This window comes from Genypterus blacodes, unplaced genomic scaffold (assembly GCF_046128005.1).
Source record: "Genypterus blacodes isolate CSIRO-AG114 ecotype Tasmania unplaced genomic scaffold, CSIRO-AGI_Gbla_v1 ptg000044l_1, whole genome shotgun sequence".
Taxonomy (NCBI): Eukaryota; Metazoa; Chordata; class Actinopteri; order Ophidiiformes; family Ophidiidae; genus Genypterus; species Genypterus blacodes.
This window is the reverse complement of record NW_027466857.1, coordinates 3,311,385-3,334,517: the sequence shown is the minus strand read 5'-3', so window position 1 is coordinate 3,334,517 and position 23,133 is coordinate 3,311,385. Positions and strand designations below refer to the sequence as shown.

The 23,133-nt window shown below is 40.8% G+C and overlaps 1 protein-coding gene across 6 annotated transcripts in view; it reads right to left on the bottom strand.

Moving 5' to 3' along the window:
- LOC142999438 (LIM and calponin homology domains-containing protein 1-like) overlaps positions 1 to 23,133 on the bottom strand; it is a 76,534-nt gene that overhangs the window by 52,891 nt on the left and 510 nt on the right. The gene's annotated exons all lie outside the window — the stretch shown is intronic.

Here is a 23,133-nt window from a genome sequence, read left to right as displayed (position 1 = left end):
TTAAGCTCAATCTGTTATGATAGATGACCATGTTTCATAGACTAAACCTCACTTGTAATGGCTACCATCTTGACAGACCACCCGGAACTCACTGTACAAGAATAATGAACTCAAAAAGCATTCAGCGTCAAACTATATCACATGCTTTTCCAGCAGAAGTGCAACATGAAGGAAAATATGCGTGGGAGAAGAAAATTACGCAAGATCTTTGTGCCGTATTATCTTAAGTTTACCAGTTCACATGTGCCAACCACACTCTGAAGGCAGCACGATGGATTATGTTGATTTATTGTTATGGAGCGGGCAAAGATGGGGGGGGAAAGGAAGATGCAAATAAGAAGGCAAAATCATGCAAGCACGATCAGTTAAACTGAACTCTTATTTATCTTTATACCTGGTCACACAACTACAAACTACTATATGACCTGCTTAATACTGTATATGCTGGAGTCTCTGATATGCTGTATGACAGTTTGGACTTCATAACGTGTGAAAACAACTGAGCTCTGCTTTTAGTTAGAAAAGCACAAATCTTCCCAGGCACACAGTGGACACTGTGAGAGTCATCTGGCGTGGGAAACCTTACATAACCCCTGATTAGTCATCAATTGCTCCTACTCAGCAACAAGCACTGGTGTCATCTGCACAGAAGCTACAGCACATTTACAGTCGAACAAATAGCTGTAGGCTCATACTCTCAACTGGAAGCAAGTTGTACTGTTCTGTGACTAAACACAACATCAGGACAGATGGAGAAATCCTCTTAACAAGCTTTAGTCAGTCCTGCATTACGCATTTGCCTTGAGGCTCTTTGAAAGCAAACACTTTTTGTTGAAACATTTCCAAAAAAGTACAGATTGTGAATAATGGAAAAAAAATCTGGTGGTCAATAATAATAATAATAATAATAATAATAAATTCGAGAGATTGGACAAAAACATTTTTTTTTACTTAACAAAAGGTAGAAAATAGGGAAAAAATTGACAGGAAAGAGAGGTTAAGAGAGTTAAGAAAATAAGAAAGCAATGAAGGTAATAAGAAGGAGGCACTGCAAGAAGGGAAGGAGGAAGTGAAAGCAAAGGGTAAGAAAGTAGGAAAGGAGAAAGAAAGTGAATCATGTGAACCTGCGAAGTAGCTGTGATTTAAATCCAGCTATCAGCAAGTATTTCCATCTGTGAAGCTGTATTACCATAGTACAGTTAACAAATGAAGTACAGTATTCAGGTATATCACACCTGATATTTAACTTTTAGCAGAAACAGAATATAATGCAGGTGTTGAACATACCACACACGGCACAGTTGCATTCAAATGGCATGGTCAGTCTAAGTGGAAACAATAAAGTAAGGGCCCCCCTGTGGAGCGCTGCCCTGTCAGCTGCAGTTACCCACAGGGAGACATTCCTCCACACCGCCACTGCTTTCCATGTCACACCTTTGTCTCCGGGGATCGGCTCACTGTGCAGCAGAACTGGCGAGTTGGAGATGGAGCATCTGTCTGCTGCTGGTGTTCACAAGTCTGGAGACCACCTGGCAGCCGGACCTACAGGCTCTAACGCAGTTACAGACCGTGACTGTCTTAGAACGCATACTTATACACTGTATGAGTATGGATCAATGTTATAATGGGCCCTCCAGCCTCTTTTCATTACATTTCTCCTCTGCTGACTCAAATTACACTGAATAGAAATAAACAAATATCAACTTAGTAAAGGCTGAATATTAGAAAGGAACAATATGAGGGTCAAAACATAAATTGAAAATATTAAATGACATTCATACCCTAAACACAAAGATTTTGTTTCGGCCATGATTGAATGAATAGTCTAAGTTACCAAAGTACGTCATACGGTGAGCTTCAACTAGATGGGCAGTGGAGATGTTAAAGCCACAATGCCAAATAATATAGTTTCACATAACAGCACCATGGTAACACCAACTTTAAAACTCAATTAAACCAACGTCTTTATTAGTTTATGCAAGCAGACAACGTTTTTTCACCCTATCACATGAGGTGAAAACCCCACATGGAGGCTGGCAGCCTTGAGGATAAAAGCTGTCTTTGAGTTTTGAAATAGACATGAGAGGAAGAGCCCGCTCTCATTCCTAATCCAGTCCATGTACCCCATGTTGATGAAACACTGAAAGTGAAGTTGAAACACAGATCATGATATAAGCTTTTTTTTATCCAGTTCACCCATCAACTACCTCTCCTTATCAGTACTGGAGGACCAACATGGCTGCAAGCCACACAGCGAACAATTGTTTCTTCTCTGCCACCTGCTCATGATTAGCAAGACATGTGCACAGAAAACACGCACGCACGCTCACACACACACACACACACACACACACACACACACAAAACCTGTCATGTTCCTCTCAGAGCTCTGTGACAGTAATTCCAAAAGACAAGTGGAGGAACACAGAGTGCGAGAAGTTTTCCAGACTTTTGGCTCGGCTTCTATCTTTCACATCAACGGGAGCCATGCATCAAACGCAGCGCGGGAGGGAAGCTACGTGATACATAGACATCTACAATGCATCAATGCCACAAAAGTTCAAGGGTCAAATCACAAGCCTGCTTCTTTGGATCCTTTGTTCTTCTGTCTCTTTTAGGCTTCTTCGGTAAAGGAGTGCACCCTAACCAACAAGCCACTGCTAATTTGCTGGTGTTGCATGTCATCCAAGCATGTCGTGAATCACCTCTGAAGATCCTCACAAAGGTGCATTCCTACCATTTCTGACATCCATCAAACTTTAAGTACACAGTGTCGTGGATGTCAAGGGGAGCTAAGCACATGATGTCAATAGAGAATCATGCAGTGCTGTTGAAGATTCTGCTCTATAGAAAACTTTACAACCGAAACTCTTTGTCCTTTGTTATGGTGGATATTCTACAATTTGTCTGAAGGTTCAAGTTTGATTATCTTTCACTGGGCCTCTATGGCTTTCAAACGACCCTTTCTGACCCTTTGCAATTTTCTAGGGTTTCTCGTGGAAAACGTTTTTTTTCCTATTTCCTTTCACATGAAAGATGAAAAGTAGCATGGCCTAACGCCAATAAGAACATAAAGGCATTGTTTGAGGAAGCTTAAAACAAAATAAAAAGGTCAACTTTGAAATGTCTCCAGAAAGACGGACAGCCGTTTCATGTCAAGCTTGAGTATTTCTGCCTACAGACTCTGCTCTGTTCAAACAAAACACAGATGCAGCATTCAATGCGAAGACGAAGAGCCAGGATGTACCGATGCAGGTGCAAAACACTTATGATCTATGAGGAAGATTTGTTGTGCAACTGTGGGGCCAAGATGGAATAAAAGTCAAGAATCAATTACAGAATTTTGGCAAGCAATGTATGCAAGGTTCATGAAGAGGATGTCTGGGCTGCTGGGAGATTTGCTGCGCCAGGGGGTCAGATCAAATCCACATGATGTTGACATGAGAAAATATGTTTGTGTGTGTGTATTTAGAGAGTGATGAACACTTCACTTCACACCGGCATTCATGCCAACCTTCAACATTTGTCAGGTTTGATATGTTGATGAACATTTCGCAGCATCCACTTCATCTGCTGTGTCGAATCAAAAAGTGGTCAGTTGTGTTCACTGACATGTGCATTTAATTGTTGTAAGTAACTAATATCTAACCAGTGTCTGACATGAAACAATCTTGACCACAGTTAACTTGCACCACATGCAACCCTCCCAGGTTCTAGATCAATAGATTGCGCCCCAACAACCACAACCACAACCACAACCACAAACAAACCAAACCACCTCCATGATATCATGCTAAGTAATTCAAATGTCATTCACTGTCATTTCCACTACTATGCTGGGAGGGATAAGTCTGAAAATCTTTTAAAGTCTAAAAATAACGCACACATACGTTCAGACAGAGGAGACTCCTTTCTTCCAAACTTGTTTTATTAAGAGCTCAAACCATCTGAACACTGACGCCTGGCCTCCTTCTTCATGCCTCCTTGATATGCTCTTTTGATTAAACAAGCCAAACTTCCTGCGACTAAAACGTCCTAGCCCTGAGCTAAATGTTAGTATTCCAGCCAGTCCGTCCCATTTCCACCCTGATTAGACGATGGAACAATGTTTGGGTTGTGGATTAACCCTGCTCCTGGCCCCCATTGGTGCTTCTCACTTCCACCCCCACCCCCCCCTGTCCTCTCCGATGTTTTTCTCCCGCCATTCTCTTGGCAGGGCCCAGAGCCCACATGAGGGGGGAAGGAAATAGTATGTGGTCCAAGGATGGTTTGGCAGAGTTGTGAGGATAAAGGAGAGGAAAAAGGGAACCAGGAAATGACCGGGGTCAGGGGTCAAATAGGGTGAGGGGTGAGAGGCAGGTTAAGGTTGATTTCATGGTACCTATTTAGCTCCAAGGCTATAGATTACACACTCTGAGTTTGGCTCCCGTAGATGTATGTAGAATTCCAGCATGAAAGTTCTTCCTCCACTACAAATACTAACTATATATTGTCCAACATGTATTTCTAGAATCAGGTATACTAACTTCTGAGAATATTAAATAAAATTAGAACCAAATGACAGTGGCGGCATTTACATATAGCCACACAGTAGTCACACCCTGGACCAAACCAAGATGTTTACTTGAGCTGTGGTCAGTAATTGTCCATTTATAGAGTTACATGTCACATCTGAAGCATATCCATCTCACTTATTACCCAGCCCCTCACATGCTCATACCCCTCTGTTCCCTCCTCTCTCCAAAAGTGCAGTGTTTCTCTCATGAGATCACTCATATCCAACAAGATTAGTCTGCAACTTAAAATGTCTATGTCCATTTACAAGTTTTTCAGACTATTTGATGCATTTTCATGATTATACTGTACCTTAGTCTGACAATTGGTATTATGCAGACTGATATCTGCCCATGCAATGTAAATGTGCTCTCAAGATCACATTACAGGTATGTATACACTCTCATTTGATTGGCTGGAGCGAGTCTTCGTCTTCTATTTACAATAACATACATTTCACCTTTTAAACATCATTGATAAAATTGGGGCCACAGCACACAGGCACAAGCTATTCGACATGGCAACCAAAGCAGCGCCACTTATCTGTTCCATCATCTCAAACAACGGCAAGCAATTCAGCACAAAGACTGCATTCTACTCTGTACTGCACAGTCAAATACTACGCAAGGCAATTTATATTTCATTTATTGATCAGACAAAAATAATCTACTTGATTTTACCACAGTCATGACTTTAAAATCAAACTCTTAAACTACAGCATTTCAATAAAAATAATAGCAATAGATAATACAGATACTACATATTGAATATCGCCATATGATGTGAAAATAGCAAAATGTTTTTTTTAAGCGATAACGCCCAAACTAATTGCGAGTTCCAATGTGCCCAATCCAGTCCTAATTCAGGGCTTTTGTCAGCAATCACACTCAGCAATATCAAAAATGTCCCTGTAACATTTTGGGGGAGAATAACATCATTAAGCTAGTGATGGCGAGTGATGACTGTAAGATAACCAAGTATCCTTACCCGGGATACACTGTTTGTACAGCATCATTGTCAAACATGACCTTTTTATGTTAAGAGTTTTGATGACCCTGTAGCCTGGCAGCAGTACAGGTATGCCACCAGGTAAAAGCTACTGAGAAAGAAGTGTGGTGAAGGGAAACACTGCAATCTCACTAACAAAGTCCCCATAGAAGACCAGGGAGACCAGTTAGAGCTGTACAGGGATATCCACACAGGGCCTTCATTGTATTGGCCCACGTTGGCTGTGGGGATGAGTGTGGGTGAACCCACAAACCTCCCACCCATACACACTCCAAGGACCCCTACACTGCTCTCAATCCTTTGTGACAGGAATGCTCCCTCTTCAATTTAACCATTACCTTGGGTGTGCAGTTACAAATCCCCATTCTACTAACCCAGCTTCCCTAGAATATTTTCGGTACAGTGAAATTAGACACAGGAAGAGAAAGTGTGGATGAATCAATGAAAGAGTGCGCCGGGAAAGATGGTTCAAGGCGTGGAAACCTTCTCTTCTGTAAGACCAGACTGGAAATGCTGGGTTTCAGTTGAGTATCAGAAATGAGCCTGTTAAGGTAAAGATTTGACCTTTCTGTTACAGGATGGCTCAGAACTCTGGTAATATCTCAGTTTGTGATAAAGGTCAAAGCTCGAGTCTAGCTTGTCATCTTTCATAAATGGACTTATCCCATTCATACAATTTTACCGACCAGGGTTGTGAAATAAAACACAAAGCGCCTTAGAGTCGACCCCCTCCCTCTGAATCAAGCTACATAAGCAGGGCTTTTCCAGGGGCCTCCGCTAGTCTCTAATATCCTGCCTGTTACCGCCTCCCGAGGGCATCTGCAAGCCGCTGGACACACTGAGGGCCAGTGTCAGACACTTAAGCTGTCACCAGCCTGCTGGCATAGACATCTTTCTTCTTTCAATTCCCTGTGCTCTTGACATTCACTGCTACCTTTGGGGATGTATAAAGTCAGCCACCACACAACTAAGTTGGAGGTACCGCGGCCAAAATTAATTGAACACGTTGTTTGTAGGGTTAAAATGTAACGGTACATGTTCTGATTCAGCAAAGCAAAACTTGCTTAAATGCCCATGATTCACATCAATTCTCCTTCTGTCTTTCTGTTTTGTGACAGAATGAGTGTAGGAATCAACACTGAAAATTGCAGGTGACAATACTGAGACTCTGACGTGCCTGATATGTGCATGCCTATGTAATCTTGGTGATACTAGATGATAATAGACTTAAGTCTTGCTGCAAGCATTGTTGCAAATCACTGGATGTCTCCATCCTGCCATGGTAACAGGCCTAAACAGTATATGAGATTTATTGATTAACTAATGTAACACATGTGTTATTTTCTTGTAGAATGAGCAATGTCAGCTTTGGCGCAGGCTCCTTGTGAAGCGTATGCTCAGTACAGTATCCAGGCAACAGTACTTGTATCTTGGAAAATACAAGAAGGGCTATAACAGTCAGATTCATCTGTGCGGTGACATTCAGTTACTGTAAACCTGCCAAAACAAACAAAAACCTCTCAAAACTTTCAATGTGATAGTATTCTGTTCACTTCAGTCCTCACGTTCAGACTTGCCCTACCCTCTCCTCATTACAAAGTTTTGTGCTCAGCAAGGCTGAACTAATCAGAGGCTTCACTGACACACTGTGTCAACACCACAGCACAATGGGGTCAATCAGCGCCTTTACAATAGCTTCTGCTCATTCACGTGCTGGATATTTTAGATTTTCTATGGCTACTGCAGATATCATGTCGAAACATCCGCTTTCGAAACAATTGAAAAGTGTATTACAGTTTCCATTACTGTTTCAACATAATCACATAATATTAAATCAGGTTACTAGTATTATGAAGATAAATATGCACTAAGAGGTCTCCTGTAGTTCAATCATCGGAATACCTAAGATGAATAGAAAGCTTCAAATAGATAATAACTACCTACAGTTTGAAGGTTGTCTTAATTTCCATAGTTAATTTCTGTAAATAAAACAACATTTCATGCCAATTTGTGTGTTTTGAATACTGACGTGACCTCAGTCAGTGAGATACAGTTGTGTTAGTGCAAATGGATTAATTCCATTGCTTGGTGACAGAACAGGACTGGACTAGCTCGGAAATGTCCCTCCTTCGAAAATAAAGTTCTCAAAACCTTACATGTATAAGTGCAATGTAATGGAATCTCTGTTCCCTGACAGTTTCCCAAGGCTTAGCCCCTCTGTCGCCCCTGGGAACATGGGCGTCTGTCAGACCAAGTTAGCAGTGAGCTTCCATTAAAATAAAGGAAGAACTGGAGCCAGGTTTCCCTAACCCCAAATGCACAGAAATCCTGCTATTGTGCCTCTCCCCAGGGGTTGGGGAACTTCAAGAAAGAGACTCATGACGGACACGGTATCGTCCATGGAAATAAAGAGAAGCAGAATTAACTGCCCAACTTCACAAAGCGTTAATCCAGGAGATGTACGTCAGGATTTCTCCTTTTAATGTCACATTCCTCAAAAAGAGAGGACAAAAATGTAGAACTGAGTGTTGTAGTTGTTGGTGCAGCAGTGATCTACACTATATTTTATTGAAACTGTGTGTTTGAATGGCAACAAGTATCAAATCTAGCATTAACAATGGCTACATTCCAATCCTACCTGCACATCACTCAAAGAGGTCTGGTGCTGAAGTCTACAAACAATGTAAGCAGTTTGAGGTGGACTTTAAGGGTAAATATCATTGATGGAATCGGTCCCTGAGGGAGAATTTCTTGGACAAAGTCACACTAGTTTCCCAACAGCTATTACGAGTTAGATCAAGAAAAGAGGATTAATAGAGACTTGGACCTTGCTCGCATTCCGTAAGGTGATTGGTTGTTTTAAATAATCAATTATATGATTAAGCATACGAACAATCATCTATAGGTGTGTGTATGCATACTGTACTGTACAAAGAAATGCAAATGAGGCTTTGAACTCTGACGGACAAAACAATGGAGAACACGGTGATTGCGGTTGAGCAGCAGTATGAGTTACATTCATTTAACCACACAAAGAAAGCGGTCTTGATCTAATTATTGCTCATGAGTTTGGCTTCTGCAATTATACTGGAAACTTTATCCTGTGCTACATACAATGTTAATAACAGCAGATGACGATAGATGATTATTACCACCAGTCTATACTGTCCAGCATATTTCAGGACTTTGTGATCAAGTGCATTAATTTAATTTAATAGTTGAATCAATTTGGCCTCAACCTATCTATCTATTCTCTCAACGCAAAACCATGATGTCCAAGAATGACTTTCAACAATCCCCCTTAAACTTTAATACATATAAAATAAAATAAAAGGTTTCCATAAGGAGTCTTGGTTTGTGCGGCATTCCAGAGGGGAGCGAGTCAATGTTCCAGCCAGGCTGATTAGTTGCTTCCCTTTTCCATAATTTTGTAATAGTTAAAATTGCATGTTGTAATTGGTAATAGGCAGGTAGAAATGTAGTAATTGTTTTTGGAAAGAAACACAGACTCTTGGTTCTCTGTTGTGTATGATTACAGTTCACTGTTTCTAGTCTACTGAAGATACTGTATGTGTAGAAATTTGAATAATTATCGACTCTATGTTGGCTCCCTGCCTGGGTAACCGTTCCACTGAAAATCTGAATTTAAAAAAAGTACTACTGTTGTTCAAAAGTGCCACATACAAGTAACATTCTGCAAAGACACTAAATATTGTTTTAAACTAAACCAAACCATTAAAATCATCACAAAATGAACAATAAAACCAAAATTACACAAAAATCTACGGGTGCCCAAGATTGTGTGTTAAACTACAATGGGTGGGGTGATTACCAATAGGGCTAAAGTAGATTGTAGCTTGTCAACAATACAACAATCTTAAGTGTCAAGGTCAGATCACCAAAGTCACAGAAGCAACAAGGCTTCCGGTGTGAAGTAATCTAGGTCTGTTCCTCAGATTGAGCATACTTCGATTTGTGGCGATTCCAACCACAGTAAGATGAATACATGTCATGTCAACAATAACACGTTTTGCCATAATAGCATCATGATCTAAGTTTTAAAGATCATGATCACATACGGACTGTAGGTCCTGGATTCGGGCCACCCAGGGGAGCTGTCATGCTCTCTGCCAAAAGAGGGAGGTGCAGCTGGCTAGATTAGTCAGGATTAAAGTTTATCCCCTGCAACCAGCAAGCTGATGGCGATTACAGCGTTCAAGAGAGCAGCACTGTAAGATAAGCCATTCCAATGTAGGTATTTAGTTGACACTCTTAACTAGAGGGACTTGCTGTAAATGAACTGTTAACCCAGCGTACGGTATATAGAAGAATCACTGATCAAACTCAGTGATTATTTTGATTAGGAAATCATGTATCATCTGTGCTACCTTCCAACAACCTGTGGAAAGAGCACTTATATATCTTATAGAAATGTAATCATTGTTACATTGTAGTAATTCAAACAAAGCAGTAGTAACCTTGACAGTTGATTTAGTAATATGCAAGACTTAAAGTTACTGACTCACCTCACAGGAATCAGACCTTATCTCAATTTCTCTCCCACAAGAAAACTGCATTTTTGGAGAGCTGTTGTATTGGATTGCAGTATAATGTATTCATGTTCCTAATAAAGTGCACACTGAGTGTTTGTTTAAATCAACCGATACTGGATCCTCCTTAGTGATCTAAAACGCTTCCTTGTACAGTTTATTTTTACAACATGTATAAACATCATGATATTATTGGAATGGGATGTCAATCAAATTTGATTCTGATAATTAAAGTCTTGACAGTGTTTAACAAACAGCCTGTGTGAATAGCAACCTTGCCACAGTGCAGGCGTGAAAGCAGCCTGAGGAGACCCCTGCCTGCTGCCGTCATGAAGAACAGGCTTCCTACTGTACAAGTCAAGCATATCCTACTGAGCCGATGCTTTCATCTCTGGCTGCACAGTGAATGCTTGGATTGTCAGTGTTGGTGACCTCAGCAGTAATATGAGTCCTTCACCCTGACAGTGTCTGAACCAGGCCGTAGCCACGATGCTATGAACAATTCAGGGCCTGATAGTATGTTTTAGAACTGGCTACCAGGGCTTTAGGCTGGGCTTATACCACTGAAAACCTAAAAACCTAAAACTACTTTTATTAGATGTATTCAGGCAATTTCTGTAGTTGTGTTTGTAAGGTTTGGTTTGGTTTTCCTTAACATTTTCTGCTCCAATTATCCCCTGCTTGCTGTAGTTACCATGGCTGCATTTGATGTCAATTGACGTATTTTGAGGTCTCTCAAGGTCTTTCAATGAAAAACTACACCAACTAGTCCCATTACTCAAACAGTAGAAAACATATTTGGAAATTTTCCAATTGCAAAAATTAAGCCATGGACAAAGTATAACAACAAACAAGATTTCTCAATTTATGCCCTCTTGCTCCTGGTACTTCAGGCTGGGTTTAATGTTTAATACACCATAATAGCTGGTTTCGTGTCTGTTTAAACTATCGTGGACCTTTGCTAGGTGAAAATGGCACGTTTGCACATCCACTTCTGCTACTTCTTTATACCGTTACTCAAAAAATAGACAATGCCTGCCATTCGTATTCCTCATTTGCTTGAAGGTTTGATTGCGCGTCCTCACTTTTGTCAAGTGTTTTGTCAAGCGACATCAGCCATGCAATAAGAGTGAAAGAAATGACTGCAAATGGCTGCAACGTGTAATTATTTTGGTCCAGTGATTGCACTCGACTTCCAGACATCATGCCAACAGGATGACTGCGATGAACCTGCAGTAAATTCCAAGTTTTATCTCTCTGTTCAGATAGTCGTAAAATTTACAGTCCATATCTGTATTTCCTTTCTTGACAGAAGAATGAGCAAATAAAGAAAGACAGAAAGGAGGGACAGTCAATTATTCAAAAACTCCCCTTCACTGCACAGACGACCCCCTACTCTCAAACCTACACAGTATGTGTTTATGCAGTAATTATAGGGGCAACAGGCAATGTCAGAATAGTAACAAGAACCCCGTTTCATTACTAAACATCTGCAGACTCTATTATTATAGGAAGGTGGTTTCAACCTCTCCTTTTAAAACGTGGGGGGATCTCCATGCTCAGTATTGGCAAGTTTGACAAGTTTATATTGATGTTGGGTGTTCATCATAGCTAGTCTTATGTAAAGGATTCAGTCTGTAAAACTGTACAAGGCATCCAGTAAATCCCGAGTCTCTCAAACACAGGGATTGAAAACACAAACAAGGAGAGTGAGAATCTCAAATCAAGTCCAGGCAGGTACACACGGTTTCTATACATTTTCAACTGTACACAGATTTGTTCAATGTTTTAACATGTTTCTAGCCACGCAAATAATTAATACACTTGATTCCCAGAAAGAACTGAAAGAACAGATGTCGTCTGTCTGGTTTTCCCTCTAAACTTCTTTAATTGATTTAGCTTCTGTTCATTCATTGATTCTAACAGAAAAGGCAGCTCAAAACTGTGAGAAAAAGAAAGAAAGCAGACACACATTCTCATGCTAATAACACTAATGGTTTTAGCTGAATACTAAGTAAGAGTCAGAGATGCATAAGGGCAGGACCCAAGCCTGTGTTTGTGCATCTTCCCTTTAACTCTCCTGTTTAAATCCCATCTAAAACAGGGTGGTTCTTCTTCAAGGTAACGCAAAACTGGTTTTGGTTAAAACAGATGCAAGTGTGTTTTCAGTGTCATTTCAAGGTTTGATCACATTCAAGCAGAGAGTTACCATTTTCTGTACTGTTGGAAAAGCAGTCATTAATGAAAAATTACAATCATCTGTTAGAAGTAAGATAGTTAACCAAAAAGCCATTTACCCCCCAAAAAAATATACTGATTCAAAATATAAGCTCCTGGAAGTTAATTTGAAGTTTAGACTAGAAGCTGTGTAATATGGCAGACTTGTGCCTGTCTTTGCAGAATGACATTAATGATACTGATGCTGCATCATGCAGCCCGGTCCAGACAAATCCCAGTCAGCTGAGGGATGATTGTGTCACGTTCCAGAATGCGGTGACAGCACGCATTGTTGCTGGGGGCGACCAGCTGGGGAGCTGTGTATGTGCGTGTCTGTGTATGTAAAAGAAACAGGGAATGAGGGATTTAGGAATGTTGGGCTGAGTGGGCATAGAGTCATGTGTGTGTATTTGAGACAATGAAAGTCATCCCACTCAGTTCAATAAGCTACCATTCCTGTTTGCTGGTCATTTGGTTCTCTGCAAAAAAACAAATCTCTAACATTGATCAGAATAATGTCATTTGTTCTTGGATTGAGTCTGAAAATATCTTTCTATCAAAAATAAGACAAGACAGTTGAGGTTCATTCCTACACCTGCTTGAGGCCATTGTCATTTGGATCTAGAAAAGTCTTAAATTAGTTTCACTAAAAGAAAACAAATACAAGTTTTCATAATTGGAGTGTTAGGGTCTATCCACTGATCAATGACCATTTCTTCATAAACAGTAGCAACTCTGGGACGAAAAGTCACTGATTATTAGTTGAAGGAATTTCACATCACGTTTATCACATCTAAGGCCTCTACAGATAGAACCTTGCCCCTAATCTCTGCTTTTAACATGAACTCTGCAGGGTGTAATTTAAGAGTGGGATAATCAAATTAGCAAAACATAACATTTTTCTTTGGGCCATGTTGAAAATTTACCAGCATTAGTAACAACAATCTAGAAAACGCTAATTATTTAAACTGAGCTCATTGTAGAGCAGGGCTCTTAATAAAGAGATGAACAGTTTGGTTTTACAGGATGTGTTAAATCCCTAACAACTGTGACTTTTTGTTTGAAGCTTCCCGGAGGTGTAACACTAAAATAGACTAGAGGAATGAAACATCTAATTTCTCATTTCAACACTTCCTACTCAATGAGAAGAATGGCTGCATGGCGATGTACTACATTTATTCAACAGACACTGGTGTATAGAGTGATTTTGAACATGCTATGACTACAGTCTTTGTTTAGTTCAGCGTATCCAGAGTCGTCATTCAAGCACAAAAGACCCAACTTTGACATCTTTGTGACAGCAACCGAGCGAAATAATGAGTTTATTCAAACGTAAGGCCAAGTTTGTCCGTCACATGAACTAAGCATATGCAAGATGGCTGTGTTCAACTTGAAGCATTGGTTGTGCACGCTCTGCAGAAAAAGCAGACTCAGCATAAAGGGATTCATTATTGGCCCATTGTCGCCAGGGCCACCATTTTACTTGTCTTTGTTACATGACTAAGATGCTGATGTCCTTCATTGTCCCAATCTTTGTTCATAATATGGAGAAAGCAGTTTTATTCTGGTTTATGTTTGCCCTTGCTTTTCCCTCTGGTGTATATAGTAATTAATTCTAAATGATTGGAAAAGTACGCTGAGCAATACTGCTTGTGTGGCATGTGTGGGCGGAAGTTATGCACATGTAACCTCAAGTCTAAACCTGACCAAAGTCTCAGTTTAGCAAGGAAGCGAAACTACCATAACACCATGTCTTCAAATATTGAGTACAATGGAGCAAAGCAAAGTATTTAGATCCATGAAGAAAATGGTAGAAGTGTCTTTTCCTGTATCACAGTCTCAGAGTCTGTCTGTCTCACTCAGTGCTGCACCAGCTCCCTCGACAGTCAGAAAGAGTCCAGCTCCCTGGTGCCCCAACTCTGAAAACTAGGAAACCAGCTCAGCCTGCATGGCCCAATTAGACACATCCCCTGGACGAAGGAGGAACATCAGTCTCTGCCCTATCCATCACAGAGACCCATATGCCCGCTAAGAACAGATCCAAATAACCCAGGATGCAGGAGGAATGTGAAGAATGTCTGATGTGTTACGCTTTAACTCAAGAAATCTTGTAACCACACAACAAATTCTGGCTTATCATTGAAAACTATAGCAGTCCAGAACTTTATTTAGCTGGAGATTACATCCATGTCATCCTGGGTCAATGTCTTTGAGATGATGACCCATATTCAGGCAGGGCTCTTGAATGTGATCCTGCAGTATACATTGTATTTCAGAGCTTGAACCAGGCCCGCACCTGCAAACCAAGAATGCTGTTTGAACTGACTCGCAACACATACTGTATAATGTTTTGATCAACAAATTTGCATCAGAGGCCGACCAGGCGTGACATTTGTGTTTCATTAGTTTCTGTTTCATCTGAACTGGTAAAACAAAATCAATATTTACATATATCAATAGAAATCATTGAATCATCCAAAATGATTTCACTTCCACTTCATTATGTACTGTCGACCTCCCGTGTTAAGCTCTACTGAACTGCCGAATCTGACAGATCTTCAAAAGAAGTCATTGCTTAATTTTTGGCCTTTTAGTGTGACTCTTCATCTCATCTCTTGCATCTCAACACTCACTTTGTATGCATTTGCAGCACTTTCATACACGTTCATGTCTAAATAAATTTTTACAACTACAAACCAGGCTTCTTCTGCTGGTCACTGCTGCAGGATCCAGACAGTGTTCCTTGAAAAATTATTGAAAGGGATGTGTGTTACACCCAGATGGTCTACAGACTTGAACCTGTGACCTACTCGATCAAAAGCCCACAAAGCAATCAATAGATTTGAGTTAAATGACAAGCTCGCAAAATGACCTACATTGGCTATGAACAAGGGCAATCAATAGCATGATGGCAGATTACAGGGCAGAGGAGGCGAGCTCTCTAGCTCAGGGCAAAGATGAGAGAAGTGGGCTTTGAATCATTTTGAACAATTACCAGTGGCTGGTGTGATAATAATAATCAGATAGCAGCTAGAACTGCATGTTCCCTGTCCACTGCCCATTTTTAGATAAATATTTTAGGTGAAGTTTTTACACAGGATTACTAAGACGGAGTTCTGCTACTGTAATTTTTCAGCTTGTGGTAAGAATTTAAGGACAAGGACAAATTTTAAAGGCACACTTTTGATGAGCTTTGATCGCCATACAGGCCTCCATTGTTTTATGCAGTGTACTGTATAAATGAATCTAAAATGTGAATCTAAAATGTAGGTTAAACATGTATAAATGGTTACATGTAATGTTCATGGAGGCCTTGTTTGCACCAGCTTGCACGGGGCTGATGCTGTATCCAGAGGCATTGTTATTTAAAGATTCAGCATCAGGATGGGGGAAAAATATCATGAATCATGGAATTTCAACATCAACACACAGCCACAAATCATTGAAATGTATAGCATATTTATTGAGCGAGCTGTAGGTCTGCTCTTTGGTGTGGTGAGAAGCACAGTCTCTGCAGAGTGGCTGTGCAGCCTTGGCATGCTGCCTGCTGTAGCTCCTTTACTATGGTCCTTATTACGTATGTATGTGTGTGTGTGTCGCACTGCAGAGTGAGTGTTCTTTCCTCCTTGAAGATTCTCTCCCTTAAGCACACACCTGACAGTGTCACAAGAGGAATATGCTCCCCTTGTCACAGACGTACATGAAACAGGCACTAAAAAAAACACACACCTGCTATTTCTGTTCACATGGGCACAGCTTGGAATGTGCAAAGATCTGAGTGAAAAAATATTTCAATCATATCATCAGAGAGAAGTGCAAATAGATTTCTATGTCCAGGCCAGTCCAACCCATAATCAGTCACAGTGGCACATAATGAGATAACTCAAATGGAGAGAGAAAATCATATGGTCCTTATAATATTAATATGCAATAATACAAGGTACCACAAATCTGCAGTCAAACACACATTATGTGACATTTAAAGTTGGATTTGAAAATAGGGACATAAAAACTCAGGCAAAAGTAACACCCTGTCAATTATGCAAGAGAATTTGAGAATTTAGTCATACTATCTTGAGAAAAAGGTATACATATTGATAGAATTAGGTTATTTTTTTCAGAAAAAGTTCATATTTTAAGAGAATAAATTTGAGTATCTGCAGTTTTCTTCTGTGCTTGAGACACAGCAACATTCAAGCCCTTCAGGAGCTTTCCTCTAGCTTCACCCCCTCACCCCAGTCCTGCCTATTACCCCTGACCCTAGCCACCCCAAAGTGCAGCACCACTGAAGCCCACCAAGTGAAGCGGACAGGCACTTTCTGACAGCTGGATCATTGTCTTCTATAAGGATTGTTTTCCATGTTTTCCTCTTAACAAATTATGTAAACCTGCAAACTCCTCGGTTGACCGATCACCAAGTTCCAGACACTTGAGTGTATGCTGTTGCTGTATCACAAAAATAACAATCATTAAAATTTACAGCACCATCAATATGCTTCTTTGCAACATCTAATCTCAGAGCTTGCTGGTCCACTAATACTATTGTGTCAACATGCCAACTCTTTTCCCTGCTACCCCACGAGAGAACAGACGGTTTCTTCTGCGATTAAGAAGATCATAGCTAAAGCGGTGGTGATTAGCGTCTTACTTTCAAGGTTTCTCATTTGCGTGAGTGACTGAAGCTGAGCAGGACTGATTTATTAACAAGGACAGAAGGGGCTGGGAGGGAACTGCATCATCATCATCATCCAATTTCAATGGCAGTAGAAGTTTATATACTCAGGGTAAACCACTTAAAATTGAGCTTGGTTAACCACAAGCAAAAGATTAGAGATTCATATCCATGCATCATCCTAGATCTCATCCTGGTATAAAACATTTAATAATGGATTCTAAGCTTAGCCGTCAAATGGCACCGTGAGACAGGGAGGGGTTTGGTGGATTCGCAGCTCAATAGAGCGTTAAGGTGAGTGATGAAGAGGACATCCTCAATCTCCACAGAACCTCTCTGACGGACACTTCCTGCTTAAAATTACAAAATTCTTCCATGATTCGTACTTTCAGCAGCACATCTCATTTACTTTGGAGCAAAACTGACAAGAAAGCTCAGCACTATCATAACACATCTGTCCACCGTGTAGGAAAGAATGACAATGCCCCCAAACTGGGGATGAAGTCATGGAAGGTTTCAATAGCTACTACAGACAGAGTGACTACAGACACAGCGACTACAGATTTGACAGGGGGTTTTCCACAACAGCGTATAGGAAAAAACATAGAAGGTGTGTTGTGTTGCTTTTTGAAAGATGCGATTGCTGCCATCACACCCAAAAGCCCAAAGGAGGATTCTGGGTAAAGGATTGGACACTAACATAGCACATTTCGATTTTGTATTTCTGAGATAAAGCTCTTATTTACACCAAGGTGGGACAGATGGCTGGTAATGGACATACTATACACTAGACATACTCTACTCTACTCTACATCTGTAGGATTAACCTCTGGACTTTAATGGACTGTCTCACTAAATGCTAAACTGACACCATTTCAAACCAAATAGGAAAGCATTAACAAAGACACAAACTGTACATTTTGCGAAAAAGCATGGAAAAAAGTACTCTGATGCATATGATCACACTTGCAAATCCAACTACAATATCAATTTTTGTTTTTTTTCGAAGAATTTTCAGATTTGTAGCATAACTGAAAATTCGAATGGGAATTGGGAATATTACTGCCATTAAAATATTATCTTACTTAAAACTAAACAAACGACCCATCTCGTCCAAAAGAGAGAGGCAGTGACATCATACTTCCATACTCGTATATCATCCACGCTCAGATCTGCAAGGCCACACAATAGAAACTTCTGGCATGTTTATATCTTCTGAATGTTTAACTTTTTATCACCGCTGCTATTTTCTTGGATTATCTCATCATACCTTCCCACAGCAAACACTACACTGTCATCATGTTTAGTCCCACCCAAGTCTAGTCTAGTCTAGTCTAGTCTAGTCTAGTCTAGCCATTTTGAACTGATATGTGTCATTCCAGTCAGGTTAGGTAGCTCCATTAGTCAATATTTCACTACAGATTCAGTAGTCACTGTGCAAACATCACTGCTTGGCACTGGCTGAATGAGCAATAAACCATGAAGAGTTATGGCATATTAAGTGCATTTCAAGAAGGGTAGGCTAATTTCCCCTTGTGTGGACTATTAAAATTTTATATTATCCTATTATCTGATCTTATCTTATCTGTAGCATACTGACTATTGCATGTTTTCCATTGCCCCATTGCATTGTGTTAATGGTGCCTTTCTTTGTGCACAACAGGCCTTGTTATGTATTATTGTCTCCAAAATAAAGCTACTGTATATTATGCGCCTGAACCATGATAAGAGCTATAAAAAAAGTAAACAAAGAACGGTGGTCAGATCTACAGCCCCTGTGAGCCTTGTGGTTTGTCTGCTATGTATACAATGTGATCACTGGAACGATATCAACCATTGACATCTAGATGATATCACTTTCCCTTTCAGGCATGTTACAATGGCACATTGTATTATTTCCCCCTAAACATGCCATGACTTCGACTAGTGGAAGGGTGGGTGGGGGTGGGGGGGTTGTAGGTGAGAGAGAGACAGGAACAGAATCTCAGGCAACATGTATCCATAAAGAGAGACACTGAACATGTCGAGACAGAGTCCAGGGTGAACGTAAATAACATAGTTGTCGCATCTCTGTAGCATAAGCAGAGACGGAATCACAATGTTGTGCATCTTATGTGTTACACACGCACAGACCTGATGGACTTAAACATGAGTATTAGCCCAAACAAGTCAGTGCTGTTGGGATCAAACTTGTTACAGTGTATTCTTGGCATCACACTGAACACAAAAAACACCAGCTTGGGTTGCGAAACACTTTTTGGTACAAGCACAAGGCAATTCTATCAGCTTAATTATGTTTATACTCTTTGGACCACATAATTTTAGGTTCGGTTTGGTCTAATGCATCAGTTGGATGTTTTCCTGTGACCCTGGGGCTAATTTAAAAAAAGTAAACTATTCAGTGTTGCACTAAATAAGGGGCACATTTGAAGCTGATTCATATGTTAATTACCAAAGTGTTGGATCATTATCAACATGTAGCTGTAAGGGCTAAATGAATATTGAGTGTGAGATGTGACACTTTACGCCGCTTCCTCTGGTGTCAAAGCAAAAAGGACATCAAATCAGCAAAGGACACCTAAATCTTTACTTTCGAGCTCGCTGCCCTTATGGGAGGAAGTGATATGGGACAATCGTGTCTGTGTTTGTGCCTGTGATGCCTGTCACACAGTGGGGGTGTGGTCACCGTGGCAGCAAGACTAAGAGCTTCATAAATGCCTGAGGCACAGCGCCGCTAAAATGTGTGCAAGGTCAGATCAAACTTTATATTTAAATACACTGATTAATCAACTGTGTGGTCTTGGATATTAGATTAACAGATCATTAAGTCGTGTTAATAGTTTAAACCACCACACGGATTTCATACCAGTGACATTTATCACGTCAAAAGAAACACATCTTAATATTTGAATGACCTTGTGTTTGATCAAAATCTTACCTGACATGGAAATTAGGAAACTACTCCCACTACCTTTAATCATGACAAGTAGGAAACGGTGAGTTGCGAAAAATGATGATCCCCCAAATGTATGCTTTATGAATTTGCAGTCAGTAATATAAACCTCAACCATTAAAAAAAGAAGAAATTGCACCATTAAGATGAGGATGGTGTGTGTGTGTGTGTGTGTGTGTGTGTGTGTGTGTGTGTGTGTGTGTGTGTGTGTGAGGGAGAGTTGGGCAGAGGCTGAAATCATTTCATTAAGTTGGGGACCATGCATATGCCCTGTGGCTATATGGAACATATCAATCAACTCTGTAAACTATAGGTTGACGCCCTCATCAAAGGCCCATTCAGTCCCTTATGAAGTTCACAGGGGCCTAAACACCCTCATTAATACTGTTACTGACAAGAGGGTGTGACAGGAAGTGGCAGGCTAGGAGGTAATGAGTGCAGGTGTGAATGCTTCATCAGGGTGTTGAGTCCTGCAATTGGTCTTTGTGGTGCCATTTGTCTGAGCTTGGTACGCATAGAGACAAATACAGAGTTGACTTGTGAGTTGCATTGTAGAATGAGAGCTACTTTAATGGGCTTTCACACAGTAGAGTCCATCATTGATCACTTGTGGCTACATTTAAACCAACGTGCCATTGACACTGAAAAGTCCAGGTAACGTGCTATTCTTCAAGATCAGAGATTTCAATGGTGCAGGATTGCTTTTGCACTTTTTACAAAGGAACTAAGACTAACAATTTTAGAGTGGTCACTGTAAATCATGTCAAATAACTACAGCCAGCCAAAAACATGTTGACATGTTCTGTGCACACTGTGCATTCATTATTGTAAACACTGAAACTGCACCAGAGGGTCATAAAACATGACTCTGCATGTCAAGTATCTGACTATTTTCCTGTGTGACCTTTTGCATGGACTGCCACTGTATTCTCTGCTGTAAATTGAAATAAAGTGGGGACAGTGGGGACATTGGGGACATTTGGGGACAGTGAGGACAGGCGCACAAGCTTCTCTCAAACTGTGGGAACGCTTCTCAGTGGTCACAGTCTTCTGCCACCAAGACTCCTTGGAAACATCACAAACAAACAAGTATTAACTCGTTCTTCTTGTTCAAGAGTTCACTATGGAAAGTGACTGAAAACATGGAAGGGGGCGGGGGGTGAGACATGATGATGACATACAACAACCATTCCCACCCAAATTTGAACTACACCATTGCAAACCTCTAGGCAGTATTTGCACTTGACCTCATCTTCACCAAAAGATATGTCACACTCAAAACAAAGACATACCTGCTAACACCCTGAGGCTCAAACCCCGACAACATACAGCACAACCGGCATGGCAACATAGGGTACACAGCACGGCAGACGGACAGAAGCAGTCAAACCTCAGCCGTTGCTGACTGAAGCTTTGTGTGGCTGAGCTCATTCAGAAACCTGCAACCGATCTGCGGTTCCCAGAGGTGACCGACAGACCGTCAGCAGGTGTGTACGGGTAATGAGGTCAGTCCCCAAGGGGGAAGGGTGATGGAGGAACAACAACACAGGAGAGATATAGGTTCCCTCCCTCCCACCTTTTCAGCTCACGGCCCTGAACTGAGGGCGAGATTCTAGGTCAGTAGTGACTTTTTTAAGATATGATAAGGGCCTCTGAGGAGTTTGGTGCTGCTAAGTAGGCCTGTAACGCCGCCTGACACTCTTGAAGAGGACTTGTCAATTTTAATACCACTTTCAGATGTCACACCGTCACGTTAGTTTGAACAACATGTTCATTACAAGCACTCACTCACACAACTGGTGTTTGGGCATAAAAATAATACTCTCAAACTAGACACCTGTGTTTAAAATTACATGACTCTACACTCTAGAATCTCATATTATACACATGTTTTGGCCTGAGTCAAATCACACTTTGGCACATGTCTGAATAAAGGGTGGGCTGAGAAAGTGACACCAATGCAAATGCAATGTGGCAGCTTGAGATCAAATATGAAGGAAAGCAAGTATATGGTTTTGGTAAGCCAGTATCCTACATTCTATTGATATGTCATTCTATACATATGACATCAATCATGATCCATCACGTGTGCTCTCTTCATCACAGTTCCATCCTTAAGTGTGTATCTCTTACCAGAGATTTGACCCGATGTTTTGGTACAATCAGTGAACTAAAGTGCACAAGGGCACTTCTGGAGATAAGCACACATGACAGGCTGGATCATTATATCCTTGTATGAAGATGGAGGCACATTATCATTATCCACAGTATCAAACTGTCCCTCAATCACTCAAACACAACACTTACAAATTGATTATAGCATTTACCATGCATGAGTCAAGAGACAAGACAGTGTTGCTTAAATAGAGGTCGCAAGCTATAATCATTAACAAAACACATTAACAGTGTCGCTCAAGAGACAACAAACTCCCAAAAAAGTTTTGAAGGTTATAAGTGTAGTGCCCAAAAGCCTTGTGTCCAATTAATTCAGTTAATTAGTTAAGTAGTGGATGATTTTTTACAGATTTTGGGACATAAACGGCTCCCGGTTGGCACGTGGGCGTCCTCTCTTGTGGAGGAGTCGGCCCAAAAGCTCCAAGCTTCATCCCAGATTCGATGCAACAATGCATTCAGATTTAAAGCCTTTATGTAAACTGGGTGACAGTGTAAAGCTGCGGTTGCCTTCCACCAGAAAGCAAACTGACCAGCAGCCGCTCCATCAGTGCTTTAAGGCTGAGAGGAGGAATGGCTCACTACAGGATAACACAGTCAAATACAACAGGGAGCCAACGAGTGCCGAGATTGAAATTCTTCCCAAACAAAACCTTGTTTGTGTGATTATTGTTCACCAAGCAGGGCAATGAGGCAGAAATCCATTCCACATGATGCATTCATTGTTTTCAGCCAAACATGCAACAGGCCCCACAGCAGTCAAGGCTACTGTATAATGACCCCGAGCAACAACTACAACATTTATCACCACCACTATATCATGAATATCCTGCAGAATAATGATCATATATAGAGGTTATAATGGACATCTGTGCATATTAACATAGCTGTAACTGATGCATGTGTTACTACGAGACTTTGCCAAAATTCTCTGCGGGACTGTGTAGTTACATCACAGAAGATGAAACATGCCATTAAGTTTATTAACTACAGATTAACCACCATGT